Source organism: Bos grunniens, chromosome 8 (genome assembly GCF_055505025.1).
Source record: "Bos grunniens cultivar Pamir isolate PY7600 chromosome 8, Bosgru_T2T1.0, whole genome shotgun sequence".
Classification (NCBI taxonomy): Eukaryota; Metazoa; Chordata; class Mammalia; order Artiodactyla; family Bovidae; genus Bos; species Bos grunniens.
The window spans coordinates 62,895,590-62,923,567 of NC_141172.1; the positions used below are offsets into that span (position 1 = coordinate 62,895,590).

General features: G+C 41.5%; 2 long non-coding RNA genes across 5 annotated transcripts in view; one reads left to right on the top strand and one right to left on the bottom strand.

Annotated features, from left to right (window-relative positions):
* Positions 1-2,779: 2,779 nt before the first annotated feature.
* LOC147367243 (uncharacterized) lies at positions 2,780-26,840 on the top strand. Of its 2 annotated transcripts, XR_015169968.1 has the most exons (3): positions 2,780-3,047; positions 23,560-23,636; positions 24,478-26,840. It is a non-coding gene; the product is annotated as an uncharacterized LOC147367243 (long non-coding RNA). The 2 variants fall into 2 exon arrangements; XR_015169969.1 differs by lacking the exons at positions 23,560-23,636; positions 24,478-26,840 and adding an exon at positions 3,995-5,340 and having other exon boundaries at positions 2,786-3,047.
* The window catches only part of LOC147367244 (uncharacterized), a 527,308-nt gene continuing 513,515 nt past the window's right edge, over positions 14,186-27,978 (bottom strand). For all 3 annotated transcript variants that reach the window (XR_015169966.1, XR_015169965.1, XR_015169964.1), the window contains one exon: positions 14,186-14,418. This is a non-coding gene — a long non-coding RNA (uncharacterized LOC147367244). The remainder of the gene's footprint in view (positions 14,419-27,978) is intronic.

Genomic DNA, 27,978 nt, shown 5'->3' on the forward strand with positions numbered 1-27,978 from the left:
CAGCTCTGACCCTGTTCCCGGAGAAACTGCAGTCCACTGTGGAACCAAAGGCCATCAAACCCCTGACCTCCTCTGGCCCGGGATTCCAGAGATCACACAACCAGTTCCTGGGGGTTCTGGTTAATTAAATTGAAGTTGTTTTTTTTTTTCCCCCTAAAAACAGTTCATCTAAAACTTAATCCTTTAAAGAAGAGTTCTATGTCTGATTTGATGACCTGTTCTTTTTTGTCATTAAATTTTTAAAAACTGTTTTAAAACCTGTTCATCCTAGAGCACTTCGGGCTAAATTTTATGCTTCTATTCATTTATCAAATTCACAGCATTTTATGAAGGTGGTATTTCTTATCTATGCAGGTGTCTTTTCTATTAAGAGGAATAAAACTACCCTTTCCTCAAAATGATATGTATCTAGCAATAAATACTTGCATTAAAAACATGAATTGCAGTCAATTGTTATGCACAGACACACCCAATCCTATCTCTGTAATTACAGATGATATGTACCAATGTTGGGTACTCTTTATCTTGTGCTTCATAATCGGCTATTAACTTACGAACTAAAATATGCAGCCGATATTCCAGTTAACCCAGAATAAGCTGCTGCAGATTTGATTTATTGTGATCTAAGAAGGGGCATTAAAGGTTATCCAGGTAACAGAGAGAGAACATAGGGGGATGCTGGCAGAACCTGGAGGGGAAGAGGCCTTTGAACTCTGGCAAATATGGCATATGTATGGAAGGGTTGACAGGAGTCAATCTGGGGCCTGGCATTTGAGCCCATTTAGATCCTAGTCTAAGTAGCTAAGTAACTCTTGCGACCCCATGGACTGTAGCCCTCCAGGCTTCTCTGTCCATGGGATTTTCCAGGCAAGAACACTAGAGTGGGTTGCCATTTCCTCCTCCAGGGGATCTTCGCGACCTGGGGATGAAACCTGGGTCTCCTGCATAGAAGGCCAATTCTTTACCAACTGAGCTATGAGGGAAGCCCATCGAGATCCTAAAAGGCTTTAAAAATGATGACTCCAGATCCTAAAAGGCTTTAAAAATGATGACTCCAGCAGTCATTTCTTTCAGTCATTTCACCAATTAGCACATACTTATGGAGCACCCACTGTGTGCCAGGCACTACACTTGATTCTGGGAATACAACTGTGGGCCTAAACACCCATGCTTCCTGACTTCATGGAGCCTGTTCCCTAGTGAGGAAGACACATCTTAAGTCACAATCTCACATTTGTGTCATTTCCTTTTTCTCTGTATTAACAGAACCTTAAAACAGTTTGGGATGGCAATATGCTGACCTAACCAAATGACATTTCCCAGCCTCCCTTGCAGCTGAGGATAGTCATGTGACATGTTCTGCTCACTGAAATGTAAGTGGAAGTGTGTTGGGTATTTCAGGAAAGTTTTGCTTTTCTGATGTAGGTGCTATCCCTTCTATCTTGCTGCTGCTTATTCTTTTTATTTTTTCCCTTTCTTCCTAGAACATGAATGTGAGGCTAGAAGTGAGCACCATCTTACAGCTAGCTATGAGGTGGCCATACAGATTTAAGTGAGAAAAAAGAAATTAGCTCCTTCTCTTTGGTTAAACATACAATAACTGTGTCTCTCTTACATGCAGTCCCTGCATGTAAGATACACTGATAAACCCATCTGTGTCTTGGACGTGAGATTATGAGGCCAGAATTCTCTTAACGGGTGGCAGGAGCATAAAAGGGTGATTCTAGCAGTGGTCTACAGCCAGGACTCCAGAATTAAGTCTCCAAGGGGTGGCAGATAAGTAAGGTCTAGTCTCCTGTGTTTCAAGGGCTCCCCAAAAGCAGACAGTATGTTGGAATGGGCTGTAAATATTCTTCGCATCCATCTGATCACACTGTGAGATGGGGGAACTGCACTTGCATGCCTGCTTCACAGGGCTGTCATGGAGGAATTAGAGATGGGGGCACGTGGGTGGAAATCTGTAAAAGCTTAGGAGCTGCACTGAAGGTCAATTAACTTTCTTTTAATACCAGGCAGTCTGAAATTAGAGGTAGCAAGGAAGGAGATACATGTAATGAAAGCCTAAGGAAGAGGTGGATTTCGAACTGGCCCCTGAAGGATGGCGCTGACCATGATGGATAGATACAAGAGGCTGAGTACACAGGAAGCTACAGAGCTGGGGGGCCAGGAAGGCAAAGGCTGAGAACCAGTGTAGAAAAGAGGCAAGCCGGGACTCAGGTACTTTCATATGTTACGGAATGGAATGGAAATCAGATCACTGCTCAGGGTAAATGATCAGATATAAGCATTAAATAAGGTATAAGGTAGGCTGTGTGTGTGTGTGTGTGTCTATGTTCATGTCAAGTGTGATGAGAGGGGAGAGGGAGGCACAAGGTGGAGTTTTCTCCAGCAATCAACTAAGCTGAAGGGATGTGGAGCTTAGTTGATTGTGGCTGAATTTCTGGAAGCAGTATTTCCAAGGTCTGGGTGCCCAGGGCTTGAATGCGCTCTGCAGCATAGGCTTAGGAGAAACACAGGCCCAGGGCAGCCTCCTGCTCGCTTTCCAGAGCCGCCCACCGACTTTTAACATGCACACACTGGTAAGTTCTTTCCACACGGCCTGGCAGGGCCATGGAGAGATCACTCCCGGGTAATGAGACAATTAGCTCCTTGCATTCTTCCTGCAGGAACAAATCCGGGCCCCCAAGGCATCTGTCCCCTCCTGTTCTTCCAGCTGGCCTCCTTGCCACGTGCACACCCTGCCCGGAACCGGGCCCAGCTGCTTGCCGCTCGCCTGCCCACTTCCGTTTCCAGGAAGGGTTCCGGAGGCTGGGGGAGCAGGGGGCGGAGTGATTGATGACAGCGCGCGTGCCCCTGAACTCCTCATCAAAGTTCTTCTACAGGGTTGGCAGCCCTGTGCTGAAAGCTGCTCTGTAGCTGAGGCGGCATATGGACTGCTGACAGAGCAGCTGCTGGGGAAGAAGACGCTGAAAGGAAGCCTCTAGGGATAAACAGAGAAACCCATGGCACCACGTGGCACCCAAGGCAGAATTCTCATCCCCTTCACGGTAAGGAAACTGGTTTGGGATAGCTGTGCTAGATCTCATGCTCCTAAAGTGATCATCGTCATATTAACATTGGTTCTGCCCTTACTGTGTACCAGCCAGTTCTGTAAACTATTTTGGGTGCATTATTTCAACTTCTCCTTCAAACAGCCAAAATAACTGTTATTAATCCCATTTCCTTTTTTTTTTTTTTTTTTAACAGATGGAAAAAATCAAGGCTAGAAAGTTTAAGGATATTGTGCTTGTCAGATAGTGACTCAGGTTTAACTCCAAGCCTTTAATCCTAAACAGGATAACGGTTTTCTCTTGCAAGCATTTTGAGATTAACATTGGTAACTAAGATGTACTAGTGGTGTAATTTGCAAAGCAACAGGGCACTTATTTTCTCCGTTGGACCTCTAGAGTTGTAGGGGCAGGTTATAGTCACCTCTGAGCCCCCAGGCTCTAGAACAGGGTATGGCACAGAGGTATACAGTGAATGAGATGAATAATGTATCAGTCAACCCTGGGGGGAGCTGCTTTCACATCCGTGTTGCAGGTAGAAAGACAGGCTCCTCAGGGAGTCTTGCCTAGGACCTCATAGTAAACTTGGCAGAGAGGAGATTTGAACTCTGATCTTCAGATCACAGGTCCAGAGCTTTCTCTGCTCTACCTGGAGTGTGTCAGGTTAAATGGGGAGAGGGGTTGGCTGGGTAAAGGGGGCTGGAGGATAGTGAATGAGAAAGAACATACATTTATGAGTGTGAATTATTTCAGAGTCAATTTGCTGATATCTTAATAAATCCCTGGTCTCTCAAGCCTGGAGAATATTGTTTCAAGAGCGTCTAGTTTTAGTAAAAAGATGTTAAAATTTTTTCTTCTTGTTGTCGGAGGCCTGTCTGCAACCCAATCCCCGGGGAGCCATGGGTCAGTCTGTATCCCTCATGTCTGTCAAATGCCATTTCCCCCAGGTGGATCAGTTGCCTCATTTGGGGATCTGGACCTTCCAGACATGTATACAGAAACCAAGAGCCCATTCATCACATTGAAAGCTGATAGCTGACAGAGATTCAATCCCATCTTGAAGCTGGAAACTTGGAGAGAAGCGAAGTGGACTAATTTTCTCAGACTCCTGAGAGAAAAGTTCCCGCGTATCAAAGGCAGTGCCATAAGCCGCACGAACAGCGCTGCTGGACAGCTCCACTTCGGGCTGTGGCGAGTCGTGGCTGGCTGTTGTCATGAAGATGAGAACAGAAGCCTGCCACATCTGGATTGCAAACACTTTTAGGGGTCCACTTTCCAGCCTCTGGGAGGCACAGGGGTATCCACAGAGATTGAGGAACCAGACTGCTCGGTCCTTCTTGGTTGACCCCTTCCTTTCCTTTCCATCCTCACCCCCAGCTCCTCCCTCCTCAACCTCACCAAGTCTTCGACCTCTGGGTATTTGCCTAAGCACATCCTTCCTTCCTGCCTGTTAAACTTTTATTTATACATAGAAGCCTAGCTCAAGTCACACCCCTTGCACTCTCCCTGGCTGAATTGGTTACTTTCTGCTCAAGGTTCCCACAGTATTTTGCATCTTCTTTGGCTTCTCATAGTCTATGGCCTTTGTTTGCTTTAAGAGTCTGTTTCCCACACTAGGTAGAGAAGGAAGTAGTCAGCTCAATTCCCCTCCAGAGGTCCAAGGACCTGGTAGATTCTGATGCTTGGTTGCTGCTGCCTTTTGAATGAACAATAAGTTGTGACGTCTAAGCTTTTGGCAACCTTAGCTTGATTTTCTTTTGTATTCTGCATTTGGTACACACTCCCAAGGAAGCTTGGAGAGACCAGTGGGGAGCAACTTGGAGGACTAGTGAGATGCTGAGACTCCTGGAATTTTGCCCAACGCATGTTTCTATCAAAAAAGTAGCCTGTACCCAGAAAAAATATCTCCCCAGGCCAAACCTGGGTCTTAGAGAGAGAAAGGGCTTGCTGAAGACAGTAGACCTCAGTCCCAAAGACTTGTACAAGGCCTTTTGGTGCCAAGATCACTCCCTCCTCAACCCTTCCAAGCCCTGTAAATGTTGGTATCTTCCCCAGCATCCAAATCAGACCAGAGGGATCTGTGCCAGTAGTTCCAGCTTCCCTGTCATTCCACGCACCAGCCCTCAATCTAGAGTGAGTCACCCACCCTCAGGTTCTTTTACTTGAGGATAACAAAGATGCTGACTGCATAGGATGATTATGAGGATGAAATGAGATATTATTTATTATCCACTTGAATGTTTAGAGTTTTTTAAACCATAAAAGTAACAGAATAAAGTGTCCTAAAACTTAATTGTAAGCTTGATGATTTTTCCTTTCATATATGCATACACTCAGGTAACCACCACCCAGGTCAAGATTTAGAGCTAACTGAGATTTTAAAAGCTGACATAGCTTATCGACTGTAAAGTGCGGAAGAAATGTTGGTTTTGAATTATTACCAGGAGGTGGAGCCTCTTTCCCATTGAATTCCTCTCCGTTCTCAAGTTCTAGGTTTCTAGAAATTGTTAGCATCAGTTGCAACCACCCTAGCAATTTGTTGCCAGAGCCAGGACTCCAGAGCCCTAGCTATGTGGAGTGGCCATGGAGACACAGCCCACACAGACCCACGGCTCTCAGGACCACTGCTCAGGACATGTAGCCCCTGTACCCACTCGCTTAGGCACCAGCTGTTCTCACAGAAGGTGGCCAGTGACAACACAGCTGTTGTGTAGTTTCATTTCAAGACAACTTGACTAAAAAGATATGCCCTGTATGCTAGGACCTGGGCAGAAAAGGAGAGAGGGAGCTTCCTAGACTGGGCGTGCTACAGACTGTGGGGCTGTGGACATTAGCATGTACATACCTGTGAAGTGAGGCCCACAGTGTCCCCTTATCTCCCATGGGACTCTCTTCCTGAGGCTTCCCAGACCTCTCTCTAGTGCTGACCCCTCCTTTGGGCTTGAGTCAGCATCTCTGCTTTGTCTGCTGGGTGTTCCCACCTGGCTGCTCCCTGGCCCTTTAAGCGCAGGGAAACTCATCTTACCTCCTACACCTGGCTGCTTCTTCCTGGCTTTCCTCCTTCATTCTGGCATCACTAATCCCCAGGAGTCCAATCAGAGCCATGTCCCAGGTCCAGTTTTGCCTTGCCACTATTGTTCTGGTCCTTCTCCACTGCGATCGCTGTGTTACCTCTGGAAACCCCCATTCTGCTGGAAACCTTGGAGCTGGCTCTGCGCCAAAAATGGGATCTGCTGCCCCATCCCTGGCTATTCCACGACCTAGAAAGATGCCTCTGCTCTAGAAGCACTCCTCGAGCCCTTCCGTTGCATGCTATCCGCTCATCTGCCTGTTGGCCGCTGCCACTCTTTATCTGAACCTCTTTCAGTCTCGCTGCCTTCTGGTGCCTAGAGTGGAGTTGGCCCTGATGTTGGTGGACGAACAGATGAGTGCTGAGTTCATGACGAGACAGCATGTTGTTGTTTAGTCACTAAGTTGGGTCCGACTCTTTTCGACCCCATGGTCTGTGGCCCACCAGGCTCCTCTATTCATGGGCATTCCCAGGCAAGGGTACCAGAGTGGGTTGCCATTTCCTTCCTCAGGGGGATTTCCTGACCCAGGGATTGAACCCACGTCTCCTACATTGGCAGGTAGATTCTTTACCACTGAGCCACCAGGGAAGCATGAGACAGCATAAGTAAAGGCAAAGCTGCTGAGCCATTAATCATACTTTCAGAGACCCCAGCCTTTTTTTTTTTTTTTTTTAAAGGGCCAGGATATGCTAATTCAAGTGGGGACTTTGAGAGTCTTCCTGCATCTTCTCCATCTTTGACCCTCACATTAATAGAAAAGGGCAGGTGTCTGACACCTCGCCATCCTCAGTGCTTGAAAATGCTGAATCTGGAGAAACTTTGTCATAATTACCTATCCACTTGAAAGTACAAACTCTGTAATTTGCCTTTAAGTGATCTTAAATTAATATAAATAATGAAGTATGCTCAGAATACTCAAGTACTGGTACATCCAATTGAACACAATTAAAATTAAGATGGATTTATTAGTATTGTGACTATTATTGATTAAAATGGTAATGATAAATAAGGAGAAATGTTAAGTACAACAGGGAATCGGTAATATTTCTTCAAAGTAATCATTTTGCTGTGACTACCCAATTATTAGTATATTTAATGTGTTATTCAGTGCAATTAATTATCCACTTTGCTTCTGGGAAGGCACTAGGAAAAAATTACTTTCTGCCTAGAGTGGTGGTTGCTCAGGAGAGGGGCTGGGAAAAGCTGCTGCTTGCTGGGGCCTCTGTGATGAAGACCTTGCTCTTGGGGAATGTGATTCCAGCAGCTCCGATAGAAGCGTCGAGTGCCCTTGGGGAAGATGAAGGGACCCAAGAGACCAGGTTCTTGGCCTTACAGTCAGGTGCTTTTGTAGCCCTGGGAGGTGAGGGTGAGCAGCCAGGAGAGGGAAGTCAGAAACCTGCCTTGATTCTGGACTGGGCCACCTAGTTGTGGGACCTGAGTTCCAGAGGTTCATTTCTCTCATCTGCAAAATGGTTAAGGATACAGCCTGCTGGCAAAGACCTGTATGTGAAAGGGATCTGTCAGAGACAGATGTGTGGGGCCTTGGTGACCACTTGTCGGAGACAAGATAGTCCCCAGGCTCAGTCTGACATGTGGATTTGCTTCTGGTTCCTGTAAACCACCTCTGGGAGTTACCCCTCCCCCCACCCCCAGCCTGTCGTAGGTCCCTGATGCCTTAATGCTGGTGAATGTGGAGGGTTACACGCCTGCCCTCCAGCCACTTCACTCTGTATCCCCTGACCTAGGTTAGACTGTCCATGATCCTCCTTTCCCCTCCTTGCTGGGAAGAATGTAGATGGGTGAGAGGATAAAAATCGTTGGGCACTTTTACAGAGCTCGTGCTCATTCACCTTCTTTCTTTATTTTTGTTATGTGGCATGTGGGGTCTTACTTCCTTGACCAGGGATCAAATCCGTGCCCCCTGCACTGGAAACATGGAGTCTTAACCTCTGGGCCACCAGGGAAGTCCCTTTTTATTTTCTTATCTGTCTGTACAACCATCCTACTAAGTAAAGGAGGTTTTATTAACTCCATTTAAAAAACGAGTACCCAAGGTTCTAAAGAGGGAAAGTGATTTGCTCAAGAATATAGAGCAAAGTGGTAATCTGGGGTCTTGAACTTGAATCATCCGACACTGAGAACTGTGTTATCCCAGCCTGTTCCGCTTTCCCACATTATTGTCACATTTCCTTATCTCTGAGTCTTCTGGCTCCCAACCCTCCTCAATGCCAGATTCACTGTAGCTTGTTTCACAAAGCTAATTGCTAGTTTTAACATACAGGTTTTGTTTTATGAGCTCCAAATTGCCCAAATTAGATTTTATTAAGTTCACATGTATGATTCTCCTTGTTTTTATTAAAAATAAGTTCACTCATTTGTCATTTACAAGGGAGTTTGAAATTAGGATCGTTTTGTATCCACGGAAACACAGGGAAAATCTTATATGTGATCAGACTTTTACCCACAGAATGGGGAAAAATAAAAGGGCAGCCGGTAATTAGGTGCATAATCCATAGACAAGCTTCTAGAGCACGGGGGGCCTACTCTTCTGCTTTGTGGGTGAGAGTTATGACAACTCTTTCCAGCATGACAATGTGGTGGGGAGGGGTGGTAAGATAAAGGGATGGGAGAAGCTGGTACCAGTCCCAGCTCTCCCCTTCACTCATTCTTTGGCTTTAAGAACGACATGCCTCTTGTTTGGGGCCTTGGTTTCCCATCTGTAATATGGGGATGCCAGAGAAGTTAGGCTTAGAAGAAACTTTTTATCCCTTGTCTCAATTCTTATCCCTGGCAGAGAATGGCCATAATGCTGTGATTGGAAAGATTTAAAAATGTATCTTTATTAACTAACTCAGTCAGCAGCTACCAACTGAGCAACTACTAAGTACCAGGGACTCTTCTAGGTACTGGGGATAGTTGAACACATCAGGAGAGACTTCTGTTCTCAGGGAATTGTAGCAGTAACAACAACAAAAACAGACAACTAAATACATCACATTGAAAAGCTGATGATATTACAAAAGATAAATCAGAGACAGTGATGCTATTTTAGACTGGGGTGGGGGGCAGGTCAGCTAAAGCCTCTGTGAGGAGGTGGTATTTGAGCTGAGACCTCAGTGACAAATGGGTCCAGGCATGAGGCCATCTGGTTGTGGCAGATGTGCAGATTGCAAGGTAGAATGGGAAGTCAGCGCGTCTAAGAAACAGAGATGAGGCCAGTATGTTAGGAGAGGTGGAGATGGGCTCAGAGGGGTAGACTGTGCCTAGAGGGTGATTGATTAGTTATGTCTGCATTGGAATGATGGGGAAGAGTGTTACTAATGTATGCCTCCTACTTACAATTTCTGGACTAAATGGTCCCAGCGAAGATATTTCAGTATCCCACTGACAAGAGCCCCTTCCTGGTACAGGGGTGGGGCTCCACTTGGGTGGATGCAGGGAGGCTCCTATGAGGAAGCGGGGGTGACGTTTGAACTGGGCTTTGATGGATGCTAATTTCCATACCAAGGGGTGACATGGCCCTCTCCATGGCATCCAGTTTTGTCCTGCAGTGTCTGGGATATACTTCTTCAGTAACTTAGACAAGACACCCTGGTTTGAGTAAGGAGGACTGTCTGTGGAGGCAGAGAACCTGGGCCCAAGGCCATGCTCTGCTGTTCTTTAAGCATGTGACTTAGCTGGTTACTTCAGTTTTTCTGAGCCATAGTCTCCTCATCTTTAAAACAGGACAGTAATAAAATTTACCTCTCAGAGTCCTGTAAGAACTTAATAATAAATTAGCTAATAAGGTCTTATAATATGTGATATCAGCATTTCAGGGGCTTCTGTGGTCGTTTAATGGTAAAGAATCTGTCTGCCAATGCAGGAGGTGCTGGTTTGATCCCTAGGTCAGGAAGATCCCCTGGAGGAGGGCATGGCAACCCACTCCATTATTCTTGCCTGGGAAATTCCACGGACAGAGGAGGCTGGCAGGCTACAGTCCATGGGGTCATAAAATTTGGAGAGGACTGAGCAACTAAACAACAATAATCAGCATTTTAGTATTTATAACATATATTAGTTAAAACATACCATAAAATATTATAACTATTTTAAAATATAGTATTTTAAAATATAGATCATATAGATTTTATATTTTATATATTATATAAAATATATATTACATAAAATATATATTATATAATTATAAAATATACTGTTTTAAAATATAGTATTTTAAAATTGTTTTTGTTATTAGGACAACTTCTGACACTTATCTCTCAAAAGAATTGGAACATTTTTTCTTGAGTGTAAATTGTCACAGCTTTATGGAAAGTAATTAGCAGAATGTAGCATGCTATGTCCTAAGAAATTGCTTGTTTCTTTTTGCCCAGAAATCCTACTTAGAATTTAACAAAAGAAATAAGTGGACTACTTTTTCTGGCCAAGATAGAGTAGCTTGAAGTAGCCTAATTCTCGTGCTAAGATGCTGAACAAAATACAAAAGAAATGGAGATGAATCAACTACTGCAAGAAGCAAAAACATGGATGAATCTCACAAACAAGATGTCAGGCAAAAAGAACCAGATGCAAGATCTGTACAATTTTATGTTTGAATAATACAAATCACACAAACACACACATATATATCACAATATACATGTGTGTGTCATTTATATTATTCAAATATACATACATATACATATAAGATACATGTGAGTATATATTTATATTTGACTATTACATATATATGTATCGGTAAGATATATGTGAGTATATATAATTCAACCTATTGGTTTTGAAGGTTTGGATAATGTTACCCTGGGAGGAGGTGTACAACAGGAGGCTACAACAGGAACTGAGGTTCTGGTAATATTGTTTCTTGATCAGGGTAGTGGTTCTATGGAGTGTCGACTTGATTAAAAAGTCATTAAACTGTACATTTTTGAATTGTGTAGTTTTAAGCTTGCTGCTGCTAAGTCACTTCAGTCGTGTCTGATTCTGTGTGACCCCATAGACAGCAGCCCACCAGGCTTCCCCGTCCCTGGGATTCTCCAGGCAAGAACACTGGAGCGGGTTGCCATTTCCTTCTCCAATGCATGAAAGTGAAAAGTGAAGGTGAAGTCGCTCAGTCGTGTCCGACTCTGTGCGACCCCATGGACTGCATCCTACCAGGCTCCTCCATCCATGGGATTTTCCAGGCAAGAGTACCGGAGTGGGGTGCCATTGCCTTCTCCGACTTTTAAGTTTACTGTGACTCAAAAAAGTTTACCTAAATAAAAAAGTGAAGAATTTGGCTTATGGATAAAGGTGTGAAAATAAAGAGGCTTATCATGTATAATAGTAAAAAATAGAAATAATCTAACCGTCTAAATATGGGAAATACTTAAATAAAATGTGGTAATGATACTTTTTAAACTGATGCTTTGAAAGAATTTTTAACCATGAGGGAGAATTTTAGTATTACCATGTGAATTGAGTATTGCTCCATGAACCTGTGTGCAGAATCTGAGACTGGGTTATGATGGCTGCCACTTGGCCTTGGAGGATGGAGGGGGTGGCATGAGCGCCCTACTGCTGAGTCTCTGCTTTTCCCATCTTCAGGGAAAGGTAAACACGTCTCATTTCCTAGCCTTGCTCCTCTTTATTCTCCTTTCTAAAAGCACCCTAATCCTTTCACCACTCTTCAGATCTCCCTCATCTTGGGAACCCCACCCGGAGTCCTGTCCTTCCCTCCAAAGTCCCTTGCCCTCCTCGACCTGAACTCTCTGGTCTGGATAGCTCCCCAGAGACTCCCACCCAGCACTCCTCTCCAGTTCCCACGGTCAGTCCAGATGAAAGTCTTGCAGAAGAAGAGAAATGTTTTCCTGCTTGCCCCATAGTTTACAAAACTGCTCCTCCCTGCAAAGTTGTAAGTACTACATGTTATTATTCAGAGTTGTGTTTGCCACTTTCTCCATGGTCTGTCTGTCACCAGTTGGCCGCCTACTCTACCCCAGGCCAGTCATACCGGATTTAGGATGGCTGCCGCCTTAATTACATGAAGATCTGGGAGAGGCTTTGCTTTCACTATGTGCAAGAGCCTGACTACGTTCCTGTTCAAGCCACCTTCCTCCTCACTCCTTCTTAGAGCCTTGGAGTGGGATGAGGGAACATTTTCCACATATTCCACAATGAGTTTTCATTACTTTTATCATCAGAAAAATATAAAATAATGCTCTTTTTCTCTATGAGTGCTCTAGATTAATGTTCTCAAATGTTAATGTGTGATGCCTGCAAGTCACTTTAGGGAGCTTGTTAAAACATAGGTTGTGATTCAGTAGGTCTGGGGTTTTCCCTGGCATTCTGTGTTTCTAACCCACTTCTAAGTGATGCTGATGCTGCTGGTCCATGCCACACTTTGAAGAGTGAAGTGACAGAGGGTAGCTGGAGAGGAGGTGCAAGCTGTGACCTTTCTCCTTGCTCTTCACTGCCTCCAGGCCCCTATGTTTCACAAATCTTCACATTTTGCTGAATAATTAGTGTAACGATGAGTAAGTATGAAGTCTCTCAAGAAGGCTGGAGTCTACATATGTACCTGGGTTAACCAAAGCACTTTGGAGATTAGTTCTTTAGAGAACAGGTTCTCAGATTTGAGCTGCCTTACTCCTCAAGCAGATATAATAAGTTGAACTCATGGAAAGGGCCTTAAAGTCAAGAGGCCATGACTTCAGCCCCAGCTATGCCAGTGACTCAGTTTCCCAAAATATAATTGATGGAGTTTAGTATAAGTTGTTGGTAAAGATAATGGTTTTCATGATCTTGTGATCCTAGAAAGTACTATAATAGAATTCATGTCCTTCAATCCAGTACTTTTCCTTCTGGAATTTAAGAGCAAGTAAATCATTCAATAGAAGATAAAGATGTCCAAAGATGCTCAAAGAAGTTAGGGAGCACTCAGGTACCAAGTCCTTACTGGAGGCTGGAGGGCAGCCTCCTGGGTGTGCCAGAGGGGATTTGAGGATCAAAGGAGGTGGCTAAGAAACCAAGAGTATCCTGATTATTACAGGTCTCAACTAGCTTTCATTTTCCAGTTGTACTACAAACAAAAAGTCCTTATAATGTCTTCTTGGAAAGATGAATAGGAAGATATTGACTACATAGGGAATTATTTGTTTCTGAATCAAGCAGTGCTAGAGTGGAAAGGACACTTAAGGCCTCTGGTTCCATCTGCTCATATCAGAGCCCTGTAGAGTCTTGGAAATGTGGTGAGAAGACAGCCGCCCAAGTTCAGAGGGGACCAGAACTTTTGTGATGCACCCTGGAGTCTCCCAGAGAGATGGCTGTGGTTATCTGGTCTCCAGAGAAACACTTCCAATGACAGGGGGTGACTCCCTGGCAGTCTTTTTACCACTAGGTGGGTCTGATTGTTGAGGAATTCTCTCAGGTGAGTGGAAATTCTAACTCCCTGTGGCCTTTACTCCATGACCCAAGCTCTAAAGTAGGTGTTTTCAAACTTTCCTCACGACAAGTATCTCCTGGGAGGTTTATTTAAAATTCATCCCAACTTTAATCCATATAAAACATATTCCTAGGTTGTGAATGCTCATCGTTGCTAATTATTAGAGAAATACAAATCAAAATTGTATTGAGGGACCATCTCACATTGGTCAGAGTGGCTGTTATTAAACACTCTACAAATAATAAATTCTGGAAAGGGTGTGGAGAAAAGGGAACCATCCTACACTGTTGGTAGGAATGTAAGTTGGTGCAGCCACTATGGAAAACATTATGGAGCTTCCTCAAAAAACTAAACATAGAGTTGCCATGTGATCTAGCAATCCTACTCCTGGGCATATATCCAGACAAGACTATAATTTGAAAAGATTCATGTACTTCAATGTTCATAGCACACTATTCGCAAGAGCCAGACATGGTAGCAACCTAAATGTCCATCGATGAATGAATGTATAAAGAGGATGGAGGATATACACTCAATGGAGCATTATTCAACCATAAAAAAGAATGAAATCTTGCCATTTGCAGCAACATGGATGGACCTAGAAATTATCATACTAAGTCAAGTCAGAAGAGAAAGACAAATACAGTGTCATATCACTTATATGTGGAATCTAGAACATGACAAAAATGAACACATCTATAATACAGAAACAGACTCACAGACACAGAGATACAGATACAGATACTTACAGACCTGTGGCTGCCAAGGGCAGGGAGGCGGGAAGGACTGGGAACTGGGGTTAGCAGACACAGACTGTTATACGTAGGATGGATGAACAACAAGATCTTACTGTATAGTACAGGGAACTGCATTCAGTATCCTGTGATAAACCGTAATGGAAAAGAATATGAAAATGAATAAATATATAAACATATCTTCTGAATTACTTTGCTGTACAGAAGAAATTAATACAACATTGTAAATCAACTATACTTCAATTTTAAAAAAAGATTAATTTCTTTGATACAGAGGAAAATTCACTACTGAAAGTGGCAGATATAGACTGACTTCTTTATTTAATAGTTATCATATGAGCTGGCAGGTAATATATATTTTTTCATCAGAACTTAAAATATGAGATGTGTATCTATACATTTCTTCTAAAAGTTTTGAAATAGCCCCATCCCTGTGATTGTGAGAAAGATCAGTGAGGCTGTTTTAAAACAGATAAAACTGAACTAGAGATTGAGAAAGAAGATATTAAAATACAAAAAATAGCCTATTAATATAGTTGTGATTAATAGTAGCAAAATTGAAGTTAATGTCCAATATTGAGGTTAGTGGATTAACTTTAATTTTTAACGTTTATCAAAACCTAGGAAGAACTATATTTTAGAGCAAGTAAATCATTCAATGGAAGATAAAGATGCTCAAAGAAGCATTATTTGTAGTTTCAGTAAAATTATGAATAGATTCAAGGCCAACACTAGAATGTTAAGTAAATTGAGATATAACCATGAATTAAATATTCAGTTCAGTTCAGTTCAGTAGCTCAGTTGTGTCCAACTCTTTGTGACCCCATGAACCGCAATGTGCCAGGCTTCCCTGTCCGTCACCAACTCCCGGAGTCCACCAAAACCCATGTCCATTGAGTTGGCAATGCCATCCAACCATCTCATCCTCTGTCGTCCCTTTCTCCTCCTGCCCTCAATCTTTCCCAACATCAGGGTCTTTTCTAGTGAGTCAGCTCTTCGCATCAGGCGGCCAAAGTACTGGAGTTTCAGCTTCAACATCAGTCTTTCCAATGAATAATCAGGACTGATTTCCTTTAGGATAGACTGGTTGGATCTCCTTGCAGTCCAAGGGACTCTCAAGAGTCTTCTCCAACACCACAGTTCAAAAGCATCAATTATTCTGCACTCAGCTTTCTTTATAGCTATTAAAATGATTAAAAAATCTACACACCAATAGGCACAAATGCTTATGTAAGCTAGCAGAATAAAATTTTGGTCCATTTCTACCTTTTTGGGGTATATGGGTGAGCATTAGAAGAAAACATGGAAAAAGTACACTTTAGTTGAATAATTATTTGCTTAATAAATACATATACTTAATATCATTAATACAACAATATGGCTATAAAGCCAATGGGAAACTACATTTGGAAAAAGTAAAAGGTCAAGCCTTTGATAAATCCCCATTGAAACCAAGTACCCTAAGATCTCTGAGGTGTCGAGGGAAGGCCCTTGGGGTTAGCTGGTTCAATTTCCTAAGTATTGTGAGGATATTTATTTTAGTAACCTTGAATATAGCACCCTGTTCTCTCCCTGTCTTCTGTGACTGGTAAGCAACCCAAGAAGTTTTCCTCAAAGTTCGTGCCTACCTTTGGGAGAGACCCAATGTGGGAGGGTGTTGGGTAGAGGCAGATGCTCAAAAGCGCAACTAGGAAAGCCAGACTTCCCATCTCAAGCTTTGTTTTTTCAGACCAAAATTCTTTTGTTCAGAGCAGATTGGCATCAACTTCTCAAAATTTGCATCGTAGAACAAAGATTCATGGTTGAGTAAAAACAAAGAGAACAGCACAGCTTGCGACTCAAAGGTTCCTCCTGCCCCCACTACCACCCGCTCAATTCTCTATTTCTAGTCTGCTGGGGCAGAGAAGCCATTGAGTCGGACTGGGAACAATTTACTGAGGCAAAGGCTTCTAGAATGAAGGCTGGGCCCAGAGCTGAGACTCTAACGGAGCTGGTTTGGGGGCTGGCCCAGGCGTTAGGTTTCCTCATTTCTGGGTTAGGGACAATGCTTGTGAGCATTAAATTTACCAGGTGAGAGTTTGCATAAATGTGCTATTACTGATTATTTTGCAATGAGCTGGATTTATGTAGAAAGAGCACATGTTTTAGAATCCAAAAGCCTGTATTCAGTCTTGGCTTTGCCTCTTATTAGCGATGGGATCTTGGCAATCACATTCCCTTTACGGGCCTCAATTTTCTGACTTACATAAAGAATGGGAAAATAATTCCTATCTTGTATAGCTCACAGGGTTATTGTACAGGTCACTTGAATAATCAATTGAAAATGCTTGATAATGTGAAATATTATGCCCACTAATTATTTTAATAATTAATAATGGTAATAGTGACTTTGCAATTCAGAATTTTATTCTGGAGTCCTAAATATTGATTCCTGCAGGCTTGTAATTATTTAAGGAATGATTTATTGGCTGCCATGTATTGAGGTTATAATATAAGTTAAAATTTTTTTCCAGCTGTGCTGACTGGGGCAAGGGTGGTAAACCAGGAAATTGAAGTTATCTGAGGAAGACACCTGTCCCGAGAAAGTCTGACCAGATACCTTAGTTCAAATCCTGCTGCTGCTGCTGCTAAGTCACTTCAGTCATGTTCGACTCTGTGCGACCCCATAGACGGCATCTCACCAGGCTCCCCTGTCCCTGGGATTCTCCAGGCAAGAACACTGGAGTGGGTTGCCATTTCCTTTTCCAACACATGAAAGTGAAAAGCGAAAGTGGAGTCGCTCAGTCGTGTCCGACTCTTAGCGACCCCATGGACTGCAGCCCACCAGGCTCCTCCGTCCATGGGATTTTCCAGGCAAGAGTAAATCCTAGAGTTACATATAACAAGGAGTATGCAAGCTGATGTCATAAATGATAGGAAGGCATCTTAAAGAATCTTGTGAGAATGAAGAATTGGGAGTGTCCTTGATAGGTCAGATGGAGAGCAGGCTCACTGGCCAGTGACACTGAAGCAGATCCACCCAGGACCAAGGGGGAATACATGGTGACCAGGAGGATGGGTTACCTTTCATCTGAGCCTTCTCTAGACAATTGGTACCCCTTCCTCCCTTTCTTGCCATCCATGGGTCTGACTCTCAAGGCCAGGGACCTGAAGCCCTGAGATGTGAACCTACAATACACTGCTTTCTCTTTCTCTTTTATCCCATCCTTCAGTTACATAGTTGGAGTGATGATATGTAATGCATGCTTTAAGATGTTCTTTATTATTCAAATGATACAATTCAATTCTTTTTGTAAAAGAGTTAAAAGAGATAGATGTGATATAGAAAAGCAGGTGCGGTCGCTTTTCCCCACCTCTCCCCACCCCTGGAAGAAGTGTGGTGGATACCTGTCTCCCCTCTTGGAGCATTTACACATGTTCACATATTAATCCTATATCTCTGCTGCCTGCTTTTTTCACTAAGTAATATATTGTGGAGCTCTTCCTCCTGCCATATCACTAATGCACTCTGCTTTCTGAGGAATGGGTAGGCCATAATTTACTTAACTATTCCCCTCCCTATTAATAGTAGGTTAGGGTTTTATTTTTTTGCTACTGCACACAATACTGTGATGAACATTCTTGGATCCATGTACAAAAACTTGTACAATGAGTTGTGTGGGGCACACAAACAACTATTTTTTTTTTTTTGAAAGAGTCTTAGGAATGGAATAGCTGGGTCCTTTGATATGTACATTTAAGATTCAATGGATGTTTTCAAATGGCATGCATCAACTGGCTTCACCAGTCTACATATGTAGTGTATATGAGAAGGTTTCTCCACGTTTTTGCCAACACTTGGTATCTTTTTTTTTTAACTTTTTGTCAGATAATTCTTTTCCCTGACTAATGCAGCTTTGCATGGTTATTGTATGTTATTACTTTTCTGTCAGTTGTCTATTTCCTTTATAAACTTTTACAATTTACTTTGTCAATTGTCTTTTTCTTTCTGCTTTGTTAGAATTCTGTGTGTTCTGGATATTAATCTTTTACCAGTTAAGTGTGTTGTAAATAGTTTTCCTCAGTCTTTTAAACTTGGCTTATCTTATAACCTGGTTTATGGTATATTCTGACTGACAGAATATTATATATTTTATAAGCATAAATCTATGAAATTTTTATAATTTCTAGATTTTTGTCTCTTTCTTAGGAAGGCCCTGACATTCCAAATTCATAAAAGATACTCACCTATATTTTCCTCTAATATTTTTATAGTTTTATCCTTTAAACTTCATCTGAGGGTTATTTTCTGTGGATGAATGGTGCAAGTTAGGAATCTAACTTAATTTTTTCCCCAAATGAATAGATAATTGGTCCAGTCTCAATTGTGGATTAGTCCATAGTTTCTCTAGTAATTTGAACTACCACCTTTATTGTATAGTTCATTTTCATATAATCAGGTTTGCTTCTTGGTTTATTAATCTGTTCCATTGATCTAGTCATCAATACCTGCACCAATATTAGGCTAGTTTAATTATTATAGCTTAAGTGTGTTTTGACATCTGGAAGGATAAGACCTGAATGAAAAATGCTGTTAATTTAGATTGGAATTACACTGATGGGTAAATCAGTATATTTTCAATACTAAGTCTTCCTAATCAGTTTTAAAACTTCAGATATTTAAAAGGTTTTCATGTTATTTTATCTTCAAATAGATCTTAAACATTTAAAAATTATATTTGTTTTCTAGGAATTTTATGTTTTTTGTTATAAATTGAATCCTTCTAAAATTATTTAATTAATACTAGTATATAGGCAAGTTACTGGATTAGGTATATGATGTATATACCCATAGTTTTGAACTTTCTTACTAGTGCTCATATTAATAGTTTTCAATTGATTCCCTTGAATGTTTAAGGTGGGCAGTTATCTTAAAAAGTGAACTTTTCTTTTTCCTTTTCAAACTTTATGTCCCTCTTTTCCTTGTCTTTGGACGTTTGGGACAATAATATCTAGTCTCGGTGTCTGCAACCACTTTTGTCTTGCTGTTATCTTTAGTGGGAATGCTTCTGAGATGTCACCACTAAGTATCTCATTATTGAGGATCTCTAATAGGTATCCTTTTTTTATGTTGAGAACTTAACATTCCATTTCTGACTTACTGAGATTTAAAAATAATTAATTCTGAATGTTGAATTTTATTGAATCCTTTTCGTATTTATTGAGATAATGTTACTTCATCTCTGTGATAAATTACAGGATTCGTTTCTCTAATATTGAACTGCCCTTTGCCCCTTGGATAAGCTCACTTTGGATACACTGTATTTTTAAAATATACTCTTAGATTTGACTTGTTACTATTTGTAATTTAGTATGTTTTCATCTCCATTCCTGAGTGACAACTGGCCGCCCTTTCCTATGATTCTTACTCTGTGTTCCTGTCTTTATTGTTTCTCTATTTCTAACTATACCTATCGCCACTCCAGCTTCCTTACTCTCCTCCAAACATGTCAAAGACAACACACTCGTGCTTTCTTGAGCTGGGAACCTTCCCCCAAGAGGTCTGCATGGCTGGATGTGGGATTTGTTGTTGTTCAGTCACTAAGTCGTGTCTGACTCTTTGAGACCCCATAGACTGTAGCCCACCATGCTCCTTTAGTCCTCCACTATCTCCCAGAGTTTGCTCAAATTCAGGTCCATTGAGTCAATGACACCATCCAATCATCTCATCTTCTGCTTCCCCCTTTTCCTTTTGCCCTCAGTCTTTCCCAGAATCAGGGTCTTTTCCAATGAGTTGGCTCTTTGCATCAGGTGGCCAAAGTATTGGAGCTTCAGCTTCAGCAACAGTCCTTCCAATATTCAGGGTTGATTTTCTTTAGGATTGACTGGTTTGATCTTGCAGTCCTGGGGACTCTCAAGAGTCTTCTCCAGCAAAATTCAAAAGCACCAGTTCTTTGGTGATCACCCTTCTTGATGGACCAACTCACATCTGTACATGACTACTGGAAAAGCCATAGCTTTGACTATATGGACCTTTGTTGGCAATGTGGTATCTCTGCTTTTTAAATGCTGCTGTCTAGGTTTGTCACAGCTTTCCTTCCAAGGAGCAAGTGTCTTTTCATTTCATGGCTGCAGTCACCATATGCAGTGATTTTGGAGCCTAAAATGTGGGAGATACTTGGCTATATATCATCACCTTATCTAAACTTGTTGCTCCCCGCCATCCTCTACCCCTTTAATCTGTTCTATGTCCTCCATAACAGTATATCTATCAGAAGGTATATTATTTACCAATTTGTTTCCTTGTGTATTGTCTATCTTTTCCTACTAAGCTGCACCCCACTGGAGCAGGGCCATTGTCTGTCTGGGTACTGCCGCATATCACAGAGTAGATGCTCAGAAAATACTGGATGGATGAATGACTTGTTTTGTTTTGTTTTGTTTCCAGACAGAGGACATGGGAAACAAAATTTCTCAGTCTCTCTAGGTTTAAAACATGTTTCAATTTTGTCTTTTCCATTGCATTCTAGTTGGTTGGCTCAGGGTTCTAATATTTAAGTGTCCTTTCCTGCTTGTGCAAAGTAGAGATAATAAAGGCACTCATCTCTTGGAGTTTTAAAGGCACTCAGTGAGAAATGTATTCTCACCATGCCAGGCATGCAGGTAGCTAGTACTCAGGAAATGTTTGCTATTATTGTTACCCACTCTCTCACATAACACAGAGAGGCCTCCTTGAGTCTTAGTTTCTCTTCACTGTCCAGGGTGGACAGTAATCCTTGCCCTGTTTATTTCACAAGTTGGTATGAGGCTTATGAGAGAGCACGGAGTTTGAAAACCATGATGTGTCATGTGAATAATATGACTCTCCTCACATGTTCAAGAAAGAGCCTTATTAAAGGAACCAGGGAAGCAGGGTTCCCCTTGGGCAGAGAATAGACCTGGAGCTGGACACACCTGGGCTCAAATCCCCACTCTTCTATTTACCAACTGTGTGACTTTGGGCAAATTACAAGCCCCTCTGATATTCATCTTCAGTGTTATTGCTGTTCATTCTGTAAAATAGGTGACAATAACACCTAGTTCACAGGGTTACAGTGGGAATTAAAGTGAATATATAAAGAACTCAGTTTAGCATTTTTCACAGAAGTGGATATTTAATAAATGATATCTATTAATATTATATTTGTCTATGAAAAGGATTGGCAAGCCACAATTTAGAACATTCTCTTTCCAATTTCCCATCATCGAAATAATCACACTTCGCACATCCTCACTGGCAGATTTCACAGCTAGTGCATTCAGAAAAAGTTATTTATTTGAATAACAAATTCTTCGCCCAGTTCCCCAAACTGCACATTCAAGCAGAGGTGGTTATAGTCGACAGTGTGGGGTGTATCGAGGAAGGTGTGGTGATGATGGTCACAGAGACAATATGTGTGGGGCCCTCATTGTGTTCTAGGCACTGTGCTAAGACATTACAGGCACTCCTTCATGCAGCCTCTTCTTACAAATAAGAAAGCAGGAGCCCAGAGAAGCTAGACAGCATGCCTAAGGCCATATAACTGTAAGAAGCCGAGGCCATATCTGAATGAGCAGGCTGACCTGGAAATCTTTTTCAGTATTAGAAAGGGACAGAGGCGTTTGGGCATAACAGCTCTTCTCTTGAAGTTTTCAGGACAAAGGGAGAGCACAGGCCTCCAATGTACCACTTTTCATGGGTATAGGTTACTTGCTCATAAGGGGTACTTGACTGATATTTTTTGAATGAATGAAAAATCAACAAATAAATACATCAGCCAAGGTAGTCTTCCTCTGATGACCCTCATAAACAAGACCATAATAGTATCCTGTAAAGTCTACAAATAATAAATGCTGGAGAGGATGTGGAGAAAAGAGAACCCTCCTACACTGTTGGTGGGAATATAAATTGGTGCAGCCACTATGGAAAACAGTATGGAGGCTCCTTGAAAAACTAAAAACAGACTGACCATATGATCTAGCAATCCCATTCCTGGGTATATATCTGGAAAAAAATGAAAACTCTAATTTGAATTGGTACATGCACTCCAGTGTTCATAGCAGCACTGTTTACAGTAGCCAAGAAATGCAAAAACCCCACATGCCCATTGACCGATGATCGGCTTAGGAAGATATGGTATATATACCATGGAATATTACTGAGCCATAAAAAGAATGAAATATTGCCATTTGCAGCAACATGGATGGATCTAGAGAATATTGTACTTAGTGAAGTAGGTCACCCAGAGAAAGACAAATATTCCACAAAATGCATGTGGAATCTAAAAAATAATGCAAATGGATCTATACACAAATCAGAAACAGACTCACACACATAGAGTCTTATAACAAACTTAAGGTTACCAAAGAGGAGGCTGCTGCTGCTGCTGCTAAGTCACTTCAGTCGTGTTCGACTCTGTGCGACCCCATAGACGGCAGCCCACCAGGCTCCCCCATCCCCAGAATTCTCCAGGCAAGAACACTGGAGTGGGTTGCCATTTCCTTCTCCAATGCATGAAAGTGAAAAGTGAAAGTGAAGTCACTCAGTCATGTCCGACTCTTAGTGGCCCCATGAACTGCAGCCCACCAGGCTCCTCCGTCCATGGGATTTTCCAGGCAAGAGTACCGGAGTGGGGTGCCATTGCCTTCTCCAACCAAAGAGGAGGGGGAGGGGCAAATTAGGAGTATGGGATTAACAAACTACTATACATAAAACAGGTAAGCAAAAGGGGTTTACTGTATAGCCCAGGGACTTATATTCAATATCTTGTAATAACCTATAATGTAATATAATCAGAAAAAATAACTGAATCACTAAGCTGTACACATAAAACTAACATAATATTGTAAACCAACTATGTTGTTGTGGTTAGTTGTTAAGTTGTGTCCGACTCTTTTGTGACCCATGGACTGTAGCCCACCAGATTCCTCTGTCCATGGGATTTCCCAGGCAAGAATGCTGGAGTGAGTTGCCATTTCCTTCTCCAGGGTATCTTCTTGACCCAGGGACTGAACCTGTGTCTCCTGCTTGGCAGGTGGATTCTTTACCACTGAGCCACCTGGGGAGACCAAACCAACTATACTTCAATATAAAAAAGAATATGCTGTACAACTATATGCTTATAAAAGAGTATGCTGTAAATAAGGCTATGAGATCACAAAGAAAATGATATCATTCACTTGTAGCCCAGAACTATAGGCAGTGCTTCATCTTAGTATCTTTTCTTGCGTTTGTTTCCTTCTATTAATTATATTAATCTATATTGCAGACTGGATAGCTGCCCACCAAGCTCAGGCTGTGTTTCTCAGCTTCTTTTGCTATGGAGTGGATTCTTGCCAAGGGAATGTAAGTAGAATTGATGGGTGTCACTTTCTCACTGTGGCAATTAAGAAGTAGATGTATGCCTTCGTTTATTTTCTAACCTGCTGGCTGCATGCAGGGGATGAGGACAGAGCCACAGTATGGAAGGAGCCTGGGTCCCTGAAAGACTGCCCAGCAACCAGAAGCCCCTGTGTTGGATGTTCCCATTTGCAGCAAAACTTTTGTTTTGGTCCACTGTATTTTGAGCATTTGTTACAGCTCTTAGCATAACTTTTCTCAAAACTTCAATTCCCTCTGAATTATCGAATCTCCTTTGTAGAGTTTCAGATACACACACACACACACACACACACACACACACAGTTCATTTTGTTGCTGATAATTTGTGGAAGTATAATGAATGAAAGGGCTTCCTTGCCTGGAGAATTCCACAGTCCATGGGGTCGCAAAGAGTTGGACACAACTGAGCAACTAACACTACTACTAATGAATGAAAAATAGAGGCGAAGAAGAATGCCCTAGAAGTTCCTTCTTCCTCTCTTCTCAAGGCACAGGAATGTTCATTATAATTTACAAAGTGGTTTTCCATAAACATTTAACCCTTATAATTTACTGGTGTATTTATTTTTGTACAGAGGAGGAGATTAAAGTTCAATTAACGGATTTTCCTTAGGTCACCCAGCTGGCAATTAAAAGGCAGTGTGGGGACTGACACCAAGTTTGTCTGGCCTTGTCTCCTCTACTTTTTTGTCACATCCCAGTAATACATGTGAAGTGGATAAGATCCCTTTCCGTAAACAGGGTGTCTAAGATGGTTCTGATAAGTGCCTTGTCTCTTCCTTCTTTACACCTTTGTCTCTGCCAGGGTTTCCTTGGGATGTAGTACCCAAAGCTTGTGATTAAAAACAGCTGCAGAAACAAGAGGAAAACGTCTCCTAGAAAGTGATGCCTTGGAACACAATGTGTGTGGACTTGTAGGAGGTGGACGAGGGTGCGTGACAGAGTGGAGTCACGGGGAGAACTTTGGTTCTCCACAGAGGCGTCCTTCTGTTGTCAGCTGCTCCTGGGAGGCTCCATGAACTTGATCTCAGAGCCAGGGGCAGAAAAACTGGACTCATCCTTCCACTAAGGAATGAGAAGACTTCCTTCGAACTTCCTAGGAGTTTGAACTGCTTCTAAGGTAGAGCCCAATTAGCCCGTGTAGACTATGCTATTCAATTATATGGTTGGTTCAAAAGAATTTAATGAAATAGGAGAATAATCATACAAAAATACTAAGTGATAAAATAGTATGATGCAAAATAGTACAATCAAATTTTTGTTGAGATTTTTATGTAGTTACACACACACACTTGACAAAAAGACTGAAAGAGAATACACCTCACCTTAGCAGGAGTTATTTCTGGGTGATGAGATCAAAGCTGAAATCCATTTATGTAAAAATTCTTTTCTGTCATTTTAAATTTTCAGAGGGGCTTCCCAGGTGGTGCTAGCGGTAAAGAACCTGGCTGCCAATGCAGGAAACATAAAGAGACACGGGTTTGATACCTGGGTTGGGAAGATCCCCTGAAGAAGGAAATGGCAACCCACTTCAGGCTTGCCTGGAAAATCCCATGGACAGAGATACACAAGAGATACTTGTGGGATACAGTCCATGGTGTTACAAAGAGTCGGACATGACTTAGTGACCAAACAACAACTATTACAATATATGAACTCCATAGCTAGGAATTATTTATGGGTGATGAGATCAGAGTTGAAATTCATTTATTTTGTTTCTTTTCTATTATTTGAAATTTCATAAAATAAACAGGCTATTTTGTAAATAGAAAAAAAATGTTAAGAGAGTTTTTTTCCTTAATTTGATTTTAAGGTTTTTTGCTCATTTTCAAATTATAGCTCTGTTGGGAGATAAAGGAAAATTAAATGAGCTACCAAAAATTTGCCACAAATAATAAATTGCTATTAATAAGTTATGTAGTCAGTTATCAGATTAAAATTAAAGCCACCATAACAGGTTATTCATACAATACTCAAATTTTTAAATTTATTCTGATTGCCTTGTCTACTACATAGACTTTAGATAGCATATAAGTTGTTTCATTTTGTTGTTGATGTGTTGGTTTGGTTGAATAACTGAACTTAAAAGGACTTCCCTGGTGGGTCAGTTGATAAAGAATCTACCTGCAATGCAGGAGACCTGTGTTCCATTCCTGGGTTGGGAAGATCCCCTGGAGAAGGAAATGGCAATACACTTCAATATTCTTGCCTGGGAAATCCCATGGACAGAGGGGCCTGGTGGGCTACAGTCATGGGGTCACAGAGAGTCAGACACAACTGAGCAAATAAACAACAACCACCACAAACTTAAAAAAGCAGACTAAATGGCAAAACATATATATATATATATATAAATTTGACAGAAAGTTCAGAACTGCATTAAGAATGTTTTTAAAGTGTTATTTATAGTAAAAACAATCAAGTCCCTGGTATTTAAATGAACCAAAGCTGTAACCATATTTTGCTTAATAATAATATAGCTAATTAAATATAACAAATGGATACATGTTAATTCTGACTAGGAATCAAAAGCAGTGCAATGTAAACAATTATGATAAGCCCCAAATGCTGACCAAGACAGTTGTGGAACTGGTGAGCTTCCTGCAGCCTTCTTCGAATCTCCCCAGTGATGTTGTCAAGAGCCATAACCACCACTCTGACTCTTTCTCTCAGTTATCTCCATTATGGAAATTTGCCCCACAAATAACTCAACAGAAACAGAAGCCTAAATGAAGACAAATATTAATTTTAGTATTTTATCTAAGTGTAAGGAAATATACTTGAAGGAACCCAATGGACCCACCAAATAGGAATGAAAGTAAATTCTAGTATCCCAGCTTACTAAATTACAGGCAGTGGTTATAATGACAATTGTGAGGACCACACAGAGCTATGAAAACACTTATTAAACAGTGTCAAATGTAAAGGAATATACAATTATATTTCTGCTATAAATGCTGTTATTTCAGTGTAAAATTGTATGTGGCGATGATCAAGGATGGAAAAGAAGAAAAAAATGAAAGCAGTTACACCTTGGTGAGGTTATGAATGATCTTCCTTCTTTCTCAAATATTTAAAAAAATATAATTATGAATGTGTGTTTTAATGAAAAGAAAGATTTCCATTCCTACTTATCTCCATAAATAAAGAAAAATCTTCTAAATGTAACGTTCTATGAAATTTGAGTTGATTTAATTCTTGTTTAGAAATAAAAACTTCATATTTGTTTTCTATGCTAGTTATACCAAATTACCACAAACCACATAAAGTTTTTATCTTATGGTTTTGTAGGTCAGAAGTTAGACATGGGTCTCAGTGGGTGAGATCAAGGTGTTGGCAGGGCTGTGTTCTTTCTGGCCTCTCTAGGGCTTCCCTGGTGGCTCAGCTGGTAAAGAATCCGCCTGCAATGCGGGAGACCTGGGTTTGATCCCTGGTTTGGGAAGATGCCCTGGAGAAGGGAAAGGCTACCTGTTCCAGTATTCTGGCCTAGAGAATTCCATGGACTGTATAGTCCATGGGGTCACAAAGAGTTGGACACGACTGAATGACTTTCACTAGGGAAGAAGAATCTGTTTCCTTGACTTCAGTTTCTATAGGCTGCCTGCATTTCTTGCCTCATAGCTCCTTCCTCCATTTTCAAAGCCAGCCATGGAAGGTTGAGTTCCTCTCACATTGTATCACTCTGGTTCTTCTGGCCTTTCTTCCACTTTCAAGGATGTCTGTGATTAAATTGGGCCCATCTCGATGATCTTCCTCTCTCAGAGTCAGGTGATTAGCAACTGTAATTGTATATGAAGCTTTCATTCCCTTTTACCAAGTAAGGTACCCTGTGAATCATTACTCTGCCTGCCATAAGCCCTTAGTCTATGCTGGATGTGGCGCCAGTTAATGTTGGGGAAGAGGGGAGGTAGGCTTAAAGATGATGCTCACGGTTAGAAGTTGAAGTCAGTCACGTAGAGGAACACCTACAATACAATGTGGATGGTGATTAGGGTTCTGGTAAATTAATATTCAGAGACTTGGGAGGGCAGCATGGTTCCTTTTAGCTGGAAGACTCAAGGTGGGGTGAGGGGGTTCATGGTGAATTGGCATTTGAATTGGGCCTTAAAGGATAGGTGGAATTTGGATACAGAAATTGGCAGAAGAAGCCTATGGCATTTCAAGTAATAGATATTAAATGAAAGTTAGTGAAATATCCGTTTTTGTAAGGGAAAGATATACAAACATTGACTTTTTAATTCAACCTCACGTGTCAAAGCAAAAGGCATGGAGATGAAAGACAGCAGTAAGTGTCACAGGAAAAACT